The sequence below is a fragment of the Dendronephthya gigantea genome, unplaced genomic scaffold (assembly GCF_004324835.1).
Source record: "Dendronephthya gigantea isolate DGI-Jeju-01 unplaced genomic scaffold, DenGig_1.0 000132F, whole genome shotgun sequence".
In the NCBI taxonomy this organism is placed as follows: domain Eukaryota; kingdom Metazoa; phylum Cnidaria; class Anthozoa; order Malacalcyonacea; family Nephtheidae; genus Dendronephthya; species Dendronephthya gigantea.
Genome location: NW_021163142.1, coordinates 460,717 through 479,380, shown reverse-complemented (window position 1 = coordinate 479,380; position 18,664 = coordinate 460,717). Strand labels below are relative to the sequence as shown.

Below are 18,664 nucleotides of genomic sequence, written 5' to 3'. Positions count from 1 at the left end.
GTGTTGCCAAATCGCGTCCTGTTTGTGTGGGCCTTAACGAGTGATATTTTGCTCAGGCACGTGTGCAACAGAGCTAATGACTTACAATGATTTATGATGAAGGTGCAGGCATCTGAACCCAGTGTGTCGTAGAGGGGTACAGACACCATTGAGTAGGTAAGACATGCCACATCTGCCAGTATCCACTAAAAAGAACGGACACTATATTGTATTTATTTCATTTTACCCATGCAATAGTCTCTTTCGTCTCTGAAGAACTCAAAGTCTGTGGCATAGTTAGCACAATCATTGGGGAGGGGGTACATATTCATATATTCATGTTCCGCAAGATCAATTTCTTCTCGAATCGACTGCCTTTACAGTCTGTTAACATGAATACATGAATATGTACCCCCTCCCCCGCAATTATCGTGGTTCATATGTCACTGATTAAATGACTTTCATATAATCTCCACAGCAAGTATTATTTTGGAACAATAACAGTTATAGCCAAATCAGGTTTTTTTTGAAAAATTTCCATTGGTCACCCTACAGGGTGTATAAAAAAAAGTAGACAATTGTTAAAATGTCCATAAACTGAAAATTTCGCAAAATGTCTGAAGAACGTGTGTTGATATAGGTATTTTAGGGTCTCTTGACCACTTTAACACTCAAATTAAATTAAAAAAAATTATATCGACGTGTAGGAATGATTATTTTCAAACACCACCTCAAACAACCCTTGCGCACAAAAATGGACAGTTTAAATCCTAATTCATTATCATAGGTTGAAAGTTTGGGTAATGTTTTATAAACTATCAAAGTTCCAGACAATTTGCTGTACATTAAATCCACCGGACGGCCTCTCGAACTTGGACTTTTTGCTATTTTTGGCCTTTCCCACATACTTTTTGCAGCTCACAAATGATTTCACGCATGATTAATGTAAAATATCAATAATGCATGAATTATTACCGCGTGAAACGAAAAGTATGTGGGAAAGGCCAAAAATAGCAAAAAGTCCAAGTTCGAGAGGCCGTCCGGCGGATTTAATGTACAGCAAATTGTCTGGAACTTTGATAGTTTATAAAACATTACTCAAACTTTCAACCTATGATAATGAATTAAGATTTAAACCGTCCATTTTTTTGCGCGAGGGTTGTTTTAGGTGGTGTTTGAAATAATCATTCCTACACGTCGATATATTTTTTTTTTTATCTAATTTGAGTGTTAAAGTAGTCAAGAGACCCTAAAATACCTATATCAACACACGTTCTTCAGACATTTTGCGAAATTTTCAGTTTATAGACATTTTAACAATTGTCTACTTTTTTTTGATACACCCTGTATAGGGATAGGTGTGTTGGCCCACAGATATCAACTTTAGCATACTTTATCGCCCTTTGAAAAATCAGCGCCCTTTATGTTAATTATAATATGTTTACCCAAGGGGTTTCTGAAACTAATTCAAACAAATTCTTTTAGTCAGCAAACAATTTCGAAACTAGTGCGAATTTTGTGAATTTCAGTAGCAAAAAAAACCTGAAATTGGTTTGAAGCTAACCTCAACTCCGTTTGCGGCATAAATGCCAACGAACGTCTCTGCGGAAGGCTGGTAACCGAGTTCCAATATTCCTGACCCCAAATCGGCGGCTCTATCTAAAACCTGAAATAAGTGTAATGAGATTTAGGGTAAATAATGTTTAAAAGATTATATAGCTATTTGTATATATACTTTTAAATTCGAAATTTTTTAATAGTCTTATTTGAAATAAATGGGATGAAATAAATGCTATAAAATAAGTGCGAATAATCATTCATGTAACACATCTCGCGTGGATATAAACTTCCGGGTCCTTCAACAGACCTGGCGCATTGCTTGCGTCAAAAACTCGGAGGAAATAAATATAATTTTATTTTGCCAATGCAGAGTAGTACACTCAATACCCCGTTGCCTAAGTTTTTTAATTTTTTATATATTCAACTTGCGCGTCAAAATGCAAAATTATGGAAATTTCAAAAATAGCTGAGAGGATACATTTTGCATTTTTGGAAATAATAAAAGATTTTAACTGCCTTTTTCTGCGACGTAATTTGAAACCTCAAACTATCTCAAAGATTATGATTTTTGGCACTTCACTCGATGCAGGTAAATTCTATGTCTGCCTTGAGTTTTTTTTAAAGCAGATCGAATCACGGGTTGTTCTGTAACGGACCAAATTGTTGTAATGTAGGAAACACTCGAAGTGGTTGCCATATCAAAATAATTTGCTGTGACAAGGTAACTAACAACGAAAGTGGCAGTGTGCAAATAACACTGAAATTATAATTCGGCTTGACACTTCCATGCACTACTTTATTGGAGTATTTAAATTAACTTTGTACAGCAAATTTTCCTGGCGAAAATTCAGTAAAAGTATCATTGTGTGTGCGTGTCGAGAAACAGTCGATTTAAACACTAAAAATAGTGAATGTAAGTGCCTTAGTTACACAAATTTCAACTTTTACATCAAGTTAATAATATTATACACTGTACAGCAAGGAATTTACGACCTAATGAACATTTATATTTATCTAATGAGAATCCTGATTGTTCGACGACAGGCACAGGCCTATTGTGTTCAGTATTTTCACTGCTTCTTTTCTCAACATTGTCTTCGTCCAAAAAAATATCACCGAGTCCACAATAGAAACGCTAAGGTTGAGCGTAATGACCCAAATAAAGAATGCCAAGTTTTCAAATTTGTCAAGGCTTTTAAAGACCGACTGAGTAGCCACAATAGGGAAAAGCCAAAGAGTGAAAAAACAAATTACTACCATGAAACAAGATTTGGCTTGTTTGATTTCCTGAAGAAGCACTTTTCGTCTTGTCGTGTTTCCCTCGGAAGAAGAATCATGTGTTCTTCTTTCCGAACGAGACAACCTTCTGACAACCACGTATATTCTCGTGTAAGAAAATACGACGAAGATTACATTAATTAATGTCATAGCAGATGCGAATATCCTGACATATCTGTCACCCAATGAAAAGGAGAAGACTGTAACCGCTGAATTCACGACAGCACTGGAACACACAAATTTCAGCAACCTTTTCTTTGTTACTAGGGTAGGGTACACACTAAAAACAGGTGTGTAGAATTACACACCAAGGTGTGTTTGACTACACACCAAGGTGTGCTCAATTGCACGCCATGGTGTGTAATTTGTGCACACCTTTCTACGCGCTTTTAGAAAGCACACCTTGGTGTGTAAGGAAACACACCTTTGTGTGTACGCAAACACACCTTCGTGTGTTCGAAAACACACCTTCGTGTGTTAGCGAAAACACATCCATTTGCACACCTTTTCTTTTACTCATTAAGGTGTGTAAAGTAACACACCTTTTCACTGAAAACACACCTTGGTGTGTTTGACAGCACACCTTGACCCATTAAAGAAACACATCTTTTGGTGTGTTATAAAACACACCTTTAAATTATTAACAATATACTTGATTGGCCTTATTTATTACTTATAGTATTTTAGTGCGTCGATAAAAGCGTCAGCCTTACGAGGAATTACTTGTGTAAGTCACAGGAAATTTCACGCTGTTCCATCGCATCTAAATTTAACTTTTTGCTTTAAATTCCTGTCATCTTTGGCCTGCGTTTCAGCTTTGATTAGTATTAAAAACTCTAAACATTACCTAAGACATAAATTTAAGGGAATTTACAGATCGTTGTGGTTTACTTTTGTAAGAATGATTAACGTGGGTTGTTTTTGAATATCTGCCATACAGACTTGTATATACAGGTCAGTGATATAATACGTCATACGCTTTTAACCAATAAGAATGTCGCGAGGTGTGAAACCCACGCGCACGAAATACAAACCACTGTTTAGTGTTTACATTTCCTTCTCTACTGTGACAACTGTGCTTCGAGTCTGTTTCAAGTTTAAATGATATGTTATTGTGAAGGCGATTTTAAGATTAATTTTTTGGAGATGAACACACGAGAGCTTGTGATGTTGTATAAAGAAGAAATTATAAGAGGGTAAGTTGTATTGCAGTGCTTTTCGAATCGTTTGTGTCAAACATTTGTATCAATTTCAATATGGCCAACGAGTGTAATCAATATGGTTGTCTCTATCTATTTGTAGCGAATAAATTGATGGTTCCGTTACAAACGATGCAAAGAAATTCAAGACTTCGAAGGTCCCGAATAGCTTGAAAGTGAAAAGTCTGAAAAGTCTGCTTCATTCTAATAATTCAGAGACCACCGAAGCGCATGGCGACGCGAACAGATTCGACATCACAAGAGAGACTTGGTGAGTCTTAATTACGTTCTATCTTCAAAATTTAATTGTTCTAGGTGCTTTTAAAAAGCAAATTTATACGTACATCGGTGTATGCATAAGGCTGTTTATGCTATAGTTTATGCTTGGTATAAAGAAAACATATATTTCGCTAGGTGTAATCTTGATGAATTGTTTTGTGTCTTAATTATGTTTAATATTTTGTGTTCCTTTTGGGGGTCAGTAACATTCCAAAGGACCAATTTTTTGTTCACTATATTTAACATATTAGATAGTTGATTTGACTTGAGTGTTCCAGAATGGTTTATGATTTTTAATACTATAGACTTGAGTACTTATCCTGAAAGATAGCAAATTATACATATTTAAATAAAATTTTCCCATTTTAAAGAAACTAATAATATGAAATGTGCCCAGACCCCAATTTTACAAATTTCAACAGAAGGTTATAATTCATGTATTTATAGCTGCCAATACATCCTAAATTATTTTACCAAAAATAAATCTTAACTCATAAATTGGGTATCATTTAGCATGTTCTATTTAAAATTAACAGATGCTTGTGCACATCTTAAATTGGAAAATTCTAAATGCCAGATCCTCTTATGCATTTATTTTATATTTTCAGGTGACCTTTGTTGATTATGAAGATCATGAATTAAGGCGATAATGTTATTGCAACAGTTGAGCAGGCACTATACACTCCAACAAACAAGAACAAGGGTGACCAACAAGACAAGAAAACACCACCAAGTGTCAAGTCGAGACACATCAAGTCAATAAACTGTTTATAGTAAGACATTATTTTAAACTAAACTGCATGCTTAAGATATTTATATAATTCATGCTGTGACTTAATGTTAACAATTCTTAACAGTATTAGAACTTAAAATATATTTATAAATTAATATTGTGTTTGTGTGTTTTCTAGCCCTGTTTATATGTTACTTTTAGGAAAGGTGTGCAACTTTTTACTTAAACAATTTGTGTGTTTTCCAGCACAGCTTTAGCTGTGTAATGAAACACACCATGGTGTGTATGAAAACACACCTTCTTTGAAAACACACCTTAGAACGTGTTAAAATTTGGACAAGCCAAAAACACATCTTTTGGTGTGTTTTTTGACACACCTTTTAGTGTGTTCTACACACCTTTTGGTGTGCACAAAAACACACCTTGCTATGTGTTAACACACCTTTGAAGATGCTATTTGCACACCTTATGGTGTGTTAAACACACCTTTAGGTGTGTTTCAAAACCTACCTTTAGGTGTGTTAAAATTTGGACAAAAAAGGTGTGTAAATTTAACACACCTTTTTTTAGTGTGTAAGCGTAGGGATGTAGGATAGCAATGTATCTTTCTGCTGTCATAGCAATGATTGTAACTACAGAAAACCCAATTAATAGAACTGTTCCTCTCAAAGTCAAAATTGCAAGCAAACAGTTCGGCATGTCATCAAATAGACTGATCATAAAGGTGATAAAAAGGGGTATTCCCAACACACCAACTGCCAAGTCAATCACGGATTGAATCAAAATGATGAAATAGCAAGGCTTGCTTCTCAGTTGCGACGATCTCCAGATCGTTATGATTGGAACAACGTTGAGAATTATCGCTGGGATAATCAAAATAATGTTAACAAGAATGGTGAAGATGTGATTGACTAGCATTTTTCCAAATGTAACTTTTGTTAGTTCTGAAAACGTCGTCCCAACAACGCTACATTCGATTCCATAAAATTTTTCTTCACCCGAAAGATTCATGTTGTTTTTCTCTTTCCTGAAGGAGCAGATGCGCGAAAGTGAAGTATTAAATAAAAGCCTTAATCAAGTCTACGCCCAAATAATTGTCATATTATAGTTTATCTTATATGTATTAATATAATGCCGGAACATGCCGGTATCATTATAAAATGTAATTTAGCAATAAATGTGGTATAGCAACTGCCTAAAATAGACGAGAACAACTTCTCGACGTTTGGACCTGAGGACCTTCGTCAGGAAACTTAGTTCATGCATATACTAACTCTCCTGACGAAGGCCTTCAGATCGAAACGTCGAGAAGTGTTTTAGTCTATTTTAGGCAGTTGTTATACCACATTTGATGTTAAGTTATTTGAAGACGCTGCCACGCTGCACCCTGGTTATATAAATGTACTATTATACATATATATTTTATCAGTAGCGTAGCCAGCCAGACAATTTTTCCCGTTAAGTTAATATTCTGACGTTCATTGACTATTATAAAACAATTAAGGCCCACGCAGACTGGACTGATCAGGTTTCGGAAGCATATAGAAATGAAACTCTGGAAGCAAGATTTGGAATCCGCAGACGCCAGAACAGTCATAAAGTATATTATCGTTACGTAATTTACAAGAATATCATGATATAGTTTATATATATTTGCTTTTGGAAAATACAAAACTTGGAAAAATCTCGCACTGTCTGTTTGGGCCTTTAGGCTCATTTTAAATCGAAATGAAATTGAGGCCGAATTTAATTGCAAATTTAAAATGCGATCCTGATTTTAGCCATTCGAATAAATGATTATTAGTTGCGCCAGGTGTTGGCATTGTGACTTATACTGTTTTTTTCAATATATTAGTTGCGCCGAATGCATGTTAGTGTTTTTTCAATATACAGAAACGTTGATCGAGAGAAATGTCTTAAAATGTTTATTTCGATGGAGATATGAAAAATTATCTTTATATATATAGGCTTTCAACTAATATTACGCGAAATAATAAAATGAATATTATTACTCTAAAATATATTGCCATTTGGAATGGCGACCTTGTGGGACAACACTTGGGACACTGTTGCACTTAGATGTAAAAAACGATGATCATGCACGAGAGTAATAAATTAGCAGTAGAAGCTTAATAATCTGCCGTACGAAAAAGCGTAAATGGACGGCGGTCAAGAAATATAATCATTTTAAATCCCAGTTCTTTTTAATGAGTTTCATTATACGTTTCTCCACGAAAACGATTTCACACGAATCAGTCGCTTTCGTCCATGAAGATCAAAACTAATCAACTGTCTTGAAAGGAACTTACAAAGCAAGTAAACTTACTTACAAAGCAAATTCTACTATGACCGTATGTTCTCATCTTTGCATGACTTTCAGGAACGTCTCAAATTCCTATGTCCAATTTTCGCATTTTTCGACGGGAAATTATTGGTTTTTTTGGAAGGTTTTTTTAAGCTGATAATGAATAACCTGGATTTTGTTATATTCGTTATGCCAAGGGCTTACCGAAATGCAACAAAGTGTAAGTAATTGCATGAACAAAGACACGCCGTCACATGCAAAAACAACAGCTTCAGGCTTCTGTTTAATAAACATCAAACGCTCACTTGCCGGGCTCAGTTAAAATTCGTTTGTTCTTTTTATTATTTTTCGTCGTCGCAAGTGTATTTTTGCGCGAAATACACTAGTATTTGAAAAAGTGTATGTGACCGTATTCAACGACGTAACAATTTTGTCTCCCAAGAGTTGTGGTGCACAGCTTAAAATCTTTGGCTAACTCTTTGATGCGCGATTCGATTTCGCTCGCATGATACTGCAATTCCCCTAAGAGGAACAAATAAACCGTTCTTTTCATGCTGTTCGATTAAGTTTAGATTGAATACATTTAATACATTTAGATTCTGGTCCTATTTTAATAATATCGCTGCTATTTCGCCGTTTAAGAAAATGTGGTCGTGTATGGGCACGTTGACACGTCGCAGTTTGTACAGGATTGAAGATTTAATATAACTATATAAGCGCGAAAAGGCAAAGTGTAAGACAAAGTGAACGTATCATTCTGTTTATTAACATTTTTGAACAATTGAGCTTCTATACTTTTAAAGTACGATGTGCTTTTGAATTTTGCGATCGAACAGCATTTAGGTTCGCAAGGCATCTAAATGAGTATGAACTGTATTGTTTATGTTCAGAAGCTTTATATTGAAGACTGCATGGTACGTGCGCGGCACGCCGGAGTTAACGCCAGAACAGGCGTCTTGTTACATCAACTTTGGTGGGAATTGCAGCATATTCTGCGGGCTAAAATAATAAGTTTGCCAGGCTGAAATCACTGAGATAGATCAAAGCCAATCAGAAGAATGACTGAAGTATTTATTCATTGCATATTTTTTTACAGTGCCTTACTTTAAGCACACCTTGTGTCTGCCAAGTTTACAGATTTTAATTTTTACATCAAGTTAATAATATATACAGCAAAGAAATTTACGATCTAATGAACATTTATATTTATCTAGTGAGAATCATGATTGTTCGACGGCAGGCACAGGCCTATATTGTGTTCAGTATTTTTACTGCTTCTTTTCTCAACATTTTCTTTGTCCAAAAATATATCACAGAGTCCACAATAGAAACGCTTAGGTTGAGCGTAATGACCCACATGAAGAATGCTAGGTTTTCAAATTTCTCAAGGCTTTTGAAGACCGACTGAATAGCCACAACAGGGAAAAGGTAGAGAGTGAAAAAACAAATTACTACCATGAAACAAGATTTAGCTTGTTTGATTTCCTGAAGAAGCACCTTTCTTCTTGTCGTGTTTCCCTCGGAAGAAGAATCATGTGCTCTTCTTTCCGAACGAGACAACCTTCTGACAACCACGTATATTCTTGTGTAAGCAAATACGATGAAGATTACATTAATTAATGTTATAGCAGATACATATATCCTGGCATATTTGCCATCTAATGAATAGGAAAAGACAGTAACAGCTGAATGCACGACAATACAGGAACACACAAATTTCAAAAGCCTTTTCTTTGTTACTAGAGTGGGGTAAGTGTAGGGATGTAGGATAGCAATGTATCTTTCTCCTGTCATAGCAATGATTGTAAATATAGAAAACTTCATTAAAACAGCTGTCACTCTCAAAGTCAAAATTGCAAATAAACAGTCCGACGTTTTATCCAATAGACTGATCAAAAAGGTGACAAAAAGAGGTATTCCCAACACACCAACTGCCAAGTCAATCACCGATTGCATCAAAATGATAAAATAACAAGGCTTGCTTCTCAGTGGAGACGATCTCCAGATGGTTATGATTGGAACAACGTTGAGAATTATCGCAGGAATAATCAAAATGATGTTAACAAGAATGGCGAAGATGTGATTGACTAGCATTTTTCCAAATGTAACTTTTCTTAGTTCTGAAAACGTCGTCCCAACAACGCTACATTCGATTCCAAAAAAATTTTCTTCACCCGAAAGATTCATGTTGTTTTTCTCTTTCCTGAAGGAGCAGATGCGGGAAAGTGAAGTATTAAATAAAAGCCTTAATCAAGTCAACGCCCATATAATTGCTATATTAGTTTATCCTATATGTATTAATATAATGTCGGTACATGCCGGTATCATTAAAGAAAGTAATTTAGCAATAAATGTGGTATAACAATTGCCTAAAATAGACAAGAACAACTTCTCGACGTTTCGACCTGAGGACCTTCGTCAGGAGAGTTAGTTCATATACTAACTCTCCTGACGAAGAAGGCGTTCAGATCAAAACGTCGAGAAGTGTTTTTGTCCATTTTAGGCAGTTGTCATACAACATTTGATGCTAAGTTATTTGAAGACGCTGCCACGCTGCACCCTGCATGTTATGTATAAAAAGTAGTATTATATACATATATATTTTATCAGCGGCGTAGCCAGCCAGACAATTTTTCCCGCAATGCTAATAATATGCATGATATAGTTTATATTTATTTGCTTTTGAAAAATAAATAAAAACTTGGAAAAATCGCGCCCTATCTGTTTGGGCCTTTAGTCTCATTTTAAATCGAAATGAAATTGAAGCCGAATTTAATTGTAAATTTAAAATGCGATACTGATTTTAGCCATTCGAATAAATGATTATTAGTTGCGCCAGGTGTTGGCATTGTGACTTATACTGTTCTTTCAATATATTAGTTGCGCCGAATGCATGCATGTTAGTGTTCTTTCACTATACAGAACGTTGATCGAGAGAAATGTCTTAAAATGTTTATTTCGGTGGAGATATGAAAAATTATCTTTATATATATAGGCTTTCAACTAATATTACGCGAAATAATAAAATGAATATTATTATTCTAAAATATATTGCCATTTGGAATGGCGACCTTGTGGGACAACACTTGGGACACTGTTGCACTTAGATGTAAAATACGATGATCATGCACGAGAGTAGTAATTTACCAGTAGAAGCTTAATAATCTGCCGTACGAAAAAGCGTAAATGGACGGCGGTCAAGAAATATAATCATTTTAAATCCCGGTTCTTTTTAATGAGTTTCATTATACGTTTTTCCACGAAAACGATTTCACACGAATCAGTCGCTTTCGTCCATGAAGGTCAAAACTAATCAACTGTCTTGAAAGGAACTTACAAAGCAAGTAAACTTACTTACAAAGCAAATTCTACTATGACCGTATGTTCTCATCTTTGCATGACTTTCAGGAACGTCTCAAATTCCTATGTCCAATTTTCGCATTTTTCGACGGGAAATTATTGGTTTTTTTGGAAGGTTTTTTTAAGCTGATAATGAATAACCTGGATTTTGTTATATTCGTTATGCCAAGGGCTTACCGAAATGCAACAAAGTGTAAGTAATTGCATGAACAAAGACACGCCGTCACATGCAAAAACAACAGCTTCAGGCTTCTGTTTAATAAACATCAAACGCTCACTTGCCGGGCTCAGTTAAAATTCGTTTGTTCTTTTTATTATTTTTCGTCGTCGCAAGTGTATTTTTGCGCGAAATACACTAGTATTTGAAAAAGTGTATGTGACCGTATTCAACGACGTAACAATTTTGTCTCCCAAGAGTTGTGGTGCACAGCTTAAAATCTTTGGCTAACTCTTTGATGCGCGATTCGATTTCGCTCGCATGATACTGCAATTCCCCTAAGAGGAACAAATAAACCGTTCTTTTCATGATGTTCGATTAAGTTTAGATTGAATACATTTAATACATTGAGATTCTGGTCCTATTTTAATAATATCGCTGCTATTTCGCCGTTTAAGAAGATGTGGTCGTGTATGGGCACGTTGACACGTCGCAGTTTGCACAGGATTGAAAATTTAATATAACTATATAAGCGCGAAAAGGCAAAGTGTAAGACAAAGTGAACGTATCATTCTGTTTATTAACATTTTTGAACAATTGAGCTTCTATACTTTTAAAGTACGATGTGCTTTTGAATTTTGCGATCGAACAGCATTTAGGTTCGCAAGGCATCTAAATGAGTATGAACTGTATTGTTTATGTTCAGAAGCTTTATATTGAAGACTGCATGGTACGTGCGCGGCACGCCGGAGTTAACGCCAGAACAGGCGTCTTGTTACATCAACTTTGGTGGGAATTGCAGCATATTCTGCGGGCTAAAATAATAAGTTTGCCAGGCTGAAATCACTGAGATAGATCAAAGCCAATCAGAAGAATGACTGAAGTATTTATCCATTGCATATTTTTTATAGTGCCTTACTTTAAGCACATCTTGTGTCTGCCAAGTTTACAGATTTTAATTTTTACATCAAGTTAATAATATGAACAGCAAAAAAATTTACGACCTAATCAACATTTATATTTATCTAATGAGTATCCTGATTGTTCGACGACAGGCACAGGCCTATTGTGTTCAGTATTTTCACTGCTTCTTTTCTCAACATTTTCTTCGTCCAAAAATATATCACAGAGTCCACAATAGAAATGCTAAGGTTGAGCGTAATGACCCACATAAAGAATGCTAGGTTTTCAAATTTCTCAAGGCTTTTGAAGACCGACTGAATAGCCACAACAGGGAAAAGGTAGAGAGTGAAAAAACAAATTACTACCATGAAACAAGATTTAGCTTGTTTGATTTCCTGAAGAAGCACCTTTCTTCTTGTCGTGTTTCCCTCGGAAGAAGAATCATGTGCTCTTCTTTCCGAACGAGACAACCTTCTGACAACCACGTATATTCTTGTGTAAGCAAATACGATGAAGATGACATTAATTAATGTTATAGCAGATACATATATCCTGGCATATCTGCCATCTAATGAATAGGAAAAGACAGTAACAGCTGAATGCACGACAATACAGGAACACACAAATTTCACAAGCCTTTTCTTTGTTACTAGGGTGGGGTAAGCGTAGGGATGTAGGATAGCAATGTATCTTTCTCCTGTCATAGCAATGATTGTAAATATAGAAAACTTAATTAAAACAGCTGTCGCTGTCAAAGTCAAAATTGAAAATAAACAGTCCGACGTTTTATCCAATAGACTGATCAAAAAGGTGACAAAAAGAGGTATTCCCAACACACCAACTGCCAAGTCAATCACCGATTGCATCAAAATAATAAAATAGCAAGGCTTGCTTCTCAGTGGAGACGATCTCCAGATCGTTATGATTGGAACAACGTTGAGAATGATCGCAGGAATAATCAAAATGATGTTAACAAGAATGGCAAAGATGTGATTGACTAGCATTTTTCCAAATGTAACTTTTCTTAGTTCTGAAAACGTCGTCCCAACAACGCTACATTCGATTCCAAAAAAATTTTCTTCACCCGAAAGATTCATGTTGTTTTTCTCTTTCCTGAAGGAGCAGATGCGCGAAAGTGAAGTATTAAATAAAAGCCTTAATCAAGTCAACGCCCATATAATTGCTATATTAGTTTATCTTATAGGTATTAATATAATGTCGGTACATGCCGGTATCATTAAAGAAAGTAATTTAGCAATAAATGTGATAGAACAACTGCCTAAAATAGACAAGAACACTTCTCGACCTTTCGAGCTGAGGGCCTTCGTCAGGAGAGTTAGTTCATATACTAACTCTCCTGACGAAGAAGGCCTTCAGATCAAAACGTCGAGAAGTGTTTTTGTCAATTTCAGGCAGCATACAACATTTGATGCTAAGTTATTTGAAGACGCTGCCACGCTGCACCCTGGTTATATATAAAAAGTACTATTATATACATACATATTTTATCAGTAGCGTAGCCAGCCAGACAATTTTTCCCGCTATGCTAATATTTTGACGTTCATTGACTGTGAAAACAATTAAGGCCCACGCAGACCAGACGCGAAGCGGCAACGCGACGCGAATTTTCGGGTTTCAGAAGCATATAAATGAACCTCTGGAAGCAAGATTTGGAATCCGTAGACGCCAGAGCAGTTATAAAGTACATTATCGTTACGTGATCTACAAGAATATTATGCATGATATAGTTTATATTTATTTGCTTTTGGAAAATAAAAAATCGCGCCCTGTCTGTTTGGCCCTTCATCTCAAATCGAAATGAAATTAAAGCCGAATTTAATTTTATTTAAAATGGGATGCATTAATAAAATTTAAAATGCGATGCATTAATAAAATTTAAAATGCGATGCATTAATAAAATTTAAAATGCGATGCTGATTTTAGCCATTCGAATAAATGATTATTAGTTGCGCCAGGTGTTACTACTGTTCTTTCAATACATTAGTTGCGCCAGGTGTTAGTATTCTTTCGATATATAGAACGTAGATCAAGAGAAATGTCTTAAAATTTTATTTGGAATGGCGACCTTGGGACACCGTTGCAGCCAAAAGTAAAATACGATGACAGCGAGAGCAATAAATTAGCAGTAGAAGTTTAATAATCTGCCCTACGAAAAAGCGTAAAATGTTGTTAAAGAAAACTAAATCTGTTTTAAAATATTATAGATATTTGTATATCTTCTTAATTTAAATTTTTCCTGTTTTTAGTGCTGTCTAAAATAATCAAAGGTCTCAATGAGACACTCACGGATACACGAATAGCCGATTCGGGGGCAATTTATAATTAGAAACGATTATGAAAATTTTCTTTCTACACCTCCAGAGACTTCAAAAGTACGATTAGCATTCTGAATATTTCGACTAATTTTCTTTTTGGTCGAGTACGAACACCGCGTAAATACAGAAGGGGACGGGAAAATACGATGAACGAGATACTTTCATGCTCGAAGTTTGTCTTATCAAGAGTCTGAACATTTCCCGAGACGAAGTCGAGGTAAACATTGAGACTCGAGGGAAAAAAAACTCACTATTTCCCGAAGTAGTGTACATACATTAAGTGTTATGTTTTATAGGAACAAAAGCATACATGTTACACAAAATTCCCGTGTTTCTATACAGTTATACACGCTTTTCGACCAATCAGCACACGTGTACTATAAATGTTATATCATAATATGTAGTTGTTTATAATAATATTATTCTTTAAGCAAGTTTCTATAAATATTTATAATATAACATTTATAGTACGCGCGTGCTGATTGGTCGAGAAGCGTGTTTCTATTTAACAATTAGACAACGAGTCCAAGTTGTCTGTGAGCGAACCTAGGTAGCCCAAAGGTATTTGTGTTTTAATCTAAAGCGTCCATCCAGTTTAATATCGCGGTCTGTGACGTAAACACCAATTGCTATATTTGTATTATAATAAGATAAGGTTCGCAACTAAATATAAATTAACGACGTACAGCCTCAAAACAATCGACAAAAAACATTGAAAATATGAAACATAACTCACAAAAAACATCATAACAATAAAATTTGATGTTTTTAATTGCTCCCCAGTACATTTTCTTGTTGAAAACAACTCTAGAAATACGAAAAATTTAGCGATACTTTTCGTGTTGCTATGAATTTTTTCGCCGTATTAAACGATGCGGGATGTCTTTTGCCTGGCACTGGTTTTCGATTCAAATGGCGAAGCAGCGACCTCATTGGCTCGTAAAATTAGCGAATACCAATTTAATTATTCGCCAATTTTAAGAGCCAATGAGGTCGCTGCTTCGCCATTTATATCGAAAACCAGTGCCAGGCAAAAGACATCCCGCATCGTTACGGCGAAAAAATTTATGGCAACACGAAAAGTATCGCTAAATTTTTCGTATTTCTAGAGTTGTTTTCAACAAGAAAATGAACTTACTATATTAATCTATTTACTATATGGCCATGGTAATACTACTGGGGAGCAATTAAAAACATCAAATTTTATTGTTATGATGTTTTTTGTGAGTTATGTTTCATATTTTCAATGTTTTTTGTCGATAGTTTTGAGGGTTTACGTCGTTAATTTATATTTAGTTGCCAACCTTATCTTATTAATAAGTTATTATAATACAAATATAGCAATTGGTGTTTACGTCACAGACGATATTAAACGGGATGGACGCTTTAGATTAAAACACAAATACCTTTGGGCTACTTTTTCTATTTTTTAAATAGAGCTTTTACAGTCAACGGCATATACGTATATTCAAAGAATAATGTATATTCAAAGAATATTTGAGATTCTGTACTAAGTTGAATATTGTGTACTGTTTCGATGTTTTTCTGAAGCCTCGAATGTTGAAATTTTAACAGTTACCTAAGCTGGTAGGGTCCATAAACGGCTGTAGAAAACGGGTAATATCACCTTCAATGTTGTGACTATATTTTTTTACCAAATGATAAAAATATTGGCTATCGACGCTGTGCTATTGAGTCATTCCATAATATAAACTTTTAGTTATAGCTGAATCTAGGCCCTGGAGATTATTTTCTTGGTTGGAAATGGCGAGCGGTGCTGCACTGCATGAATTTCTAATATAGACAGTAATATTAGAGACTTCATCATTTGAGTCATCGTTCCAGTTGTATTAGAGTTCACTGGGAGTGACACAACACGAGTTTCAATAATTTCCAGCCATTTTCATTTTTATTGTTGTTGTGAAAATGCAAATCTCAATACAAATTCTCTTTGGTTCGTAGTATAAAACGAAATTAACGTCGGAATTTGAAAAGACAAGGAAAACACATTTTAAAAAGACATTTTTATGTAAGTTGAACTTTATTATTCTAGGTACTTTTATGTTTACTTTATGTATTAAATGGTCTTTCGTGGCTTATTCACTTCTCGTCTTAGTGTCTATTTTTGTCACTAGCTTTTATGCTATTTAGTCAAACAGAACATTAAACAGGTAAAAAGGCTATGAGAAGATATGGATTTTATGTTCGAGACTTCGAGTGGCAAAAACAATATCTCACGAGTGAGCGTAGCGAATATGCTATATCTACTTCGCATTTCGAGTTAATGTGAACGCGCGGAATATGCCAGTGATGGAAGGTGATATTCGTATTTAACAGGTAAAAGGCAGAGCTGCACATAGACAGGATAGGGGGAGGAACGGGGGCAGTTGTCCTCCCCCTCTGCCTAGGTCTACAAAACAAAACTCATTTTGTAGCACTAAATTGACTTCAACTAAGTTATTACTGCTCCAAATGCTACCAGTGCCCTCCCCCCCCTGGCAAAAGATTCCTACATAGCACCCTAGTAAAAAAGAAAGTTTTGTACCTGATTATAAGTCACCCATGCGTAGGAGCCATTAAATTGTTTCCCCAAGCAGGGCCTGTCACCTAAACAAATAGCAGGATAATTAAGTGTGGTTTGTATATGTTTAAATGCACATTTTAGCTAAGCTAGTATGATGTATAATTTAATGAATCATATGAATTAGATATGAAATAACCATATGGATATATGAACTGTTTGCAAACAATCACTCTACTAGACTTACACAACTTGACAAATTTCTGGTGATAAGAGACATAAACAGACACTACTGCATAGCAGTTTTAGCTGATCAGGATTATTTTATATGAATAAAGCCTTTATGCCAGCTATATCCAAAAACAATTTCTTTTGAATTTTATGTTTTTACATATTAATCAGAGGGTTCTTGGGTACCAGCACATGCATGAACAGAAAAGATGCTTCACCAGTGAACTCTGATAAATAATGGAGATAACCAGATGTGTGTCTAGATCGATGTAAAGTCTTGGCTTCACAAAGGTATCATTCCAGTTATTTATTAGAGATCACTGTGCTTCACTTCTCAATATTAGCAATAGTTTGGTGCAGGTGGTGTGTGCACCCTCTAAAGTTCTTTAGAACCCCCCTCCTGAAAAAAACGGTATACGAACTGAAGGCTCTTATCATGCATATTATTATAGGCTAGAAAATTGTACAATAAGGCTGTTGTAGAGTAACTTGTAACTTTTTAACTTGAAAGGTGATTACATACTGTCCCATTTTACCAACTAAGTGCATACCACTCCTTTTTTTGGCATTTGCACAAATTTGCAATATATTGCAAGGAAGTACTGTAACTGGGCAATCATTTGCTAGCACACCAATGCACCCCCTTATGAAAATATGCACCTCTCCTTTCAGAATAGCATTGATCCACCCCTGGTTTGGTATTTATCTTCCACATAGGAAACGCTAAAAGGATCATCTATATTGACCTCACTTTGTAATTGCCTGAATTTTGGATAGTTTGTATCCAAATGCAGCCATATTTTTGCTGTATTACTCTTTTACTTACACATATCGGAGCGCAGAGTCTTACAATAATAAAAAACTGTAAACTTGGAAAGCTGCAACATACCTACCTCAATCAAGAGCTATGATATAGCAAGGCAAATGTGAAGGGTGCAATAAATGTCAGTTGATGATTATCGCTGGCTACGCTACTGATTGTAATGGTTAAATAAGTTCTGGACAAATAAGGTATATTATATATACAAATTACATCTAAACACTTCATAGTGCTGTTTCCTTAGCTAACAACTATAGACAACTGAAATATCATCTCACCAGAAATTTCAGCTCCTTTTAAGTAGGCTTCATAAGCAGTTGTTATCCCATCATAAGTTTCTAACAATTTTTCAGAGAAAGCACTTCTCTTTGCACCAGGAATCCCCTGTGTAGTTCAATTATAAAATATACTTAGTTCATAGTTGAATTACATGTGTTGATATACTTCATTTTAGTCTTTTTATAAACTATATACACAGACACAGTGTAAGAAATATTTTAGGTTTGAAGGAATTTTATACCATCATTTTGAAATAGTTTATATAGGCCTAACTAGGTGTATAAACATTTGGGATTTGGCATCCATTCTGAGATAAATATAGTCGATACATAAGGTTTAAAGATTGGTGAGATTTTAAACATTTTATATTCATTAGCCACATATAGCAAATATTATTAGCAAATTTTATTATCTACAACATAGTAAGGAAATTGAAAGGAAATTTGTTCCGGTCTTAATCTTCCCAAAATGTAAGTTATCTATTATACACATGGGGATCGGTTATGCAATAAAATTTATATGGCTACATTCCAGAATGCTTTTTTATCTTATTTGCATCAAATTGAGACATGACGATGTCGATTTGCACTATATTTGGTCATAAATTACTTGACAAAATTAAATACGGTTACAATCTACAATATTTCAACAACCTAGTGAACCTACCGGTATATCGATTGCTTGATGTTCGATGTCCATATTAGAATCCGCCATAGGCATATAT

At 35.1% G+C, this 18,664-nt stretch overlaps 1 long non-coding RNA gene and 1 pseudogene across 1 annotated transcript; one reads left to right on the top strand and one right to left on the bottom strand.

The window, feature by feature from the left end:
- Positions 1-18,664, bottom strand: part of LOC114536234 — a 25,993-nt pseudogene extending 7,329 nt beyond the window's left edge.
- Positions 3,801-5,033, top strand: LOC114536204. The gene is made up of 3 exons (XR_003688413.1): positions 3,801-4,013; positions 4,120-4,287; positions 4,904-5,033. It is a non-coding gene; the product is annotated as an uncharacterized LOC114536204 (long non-coding RNA).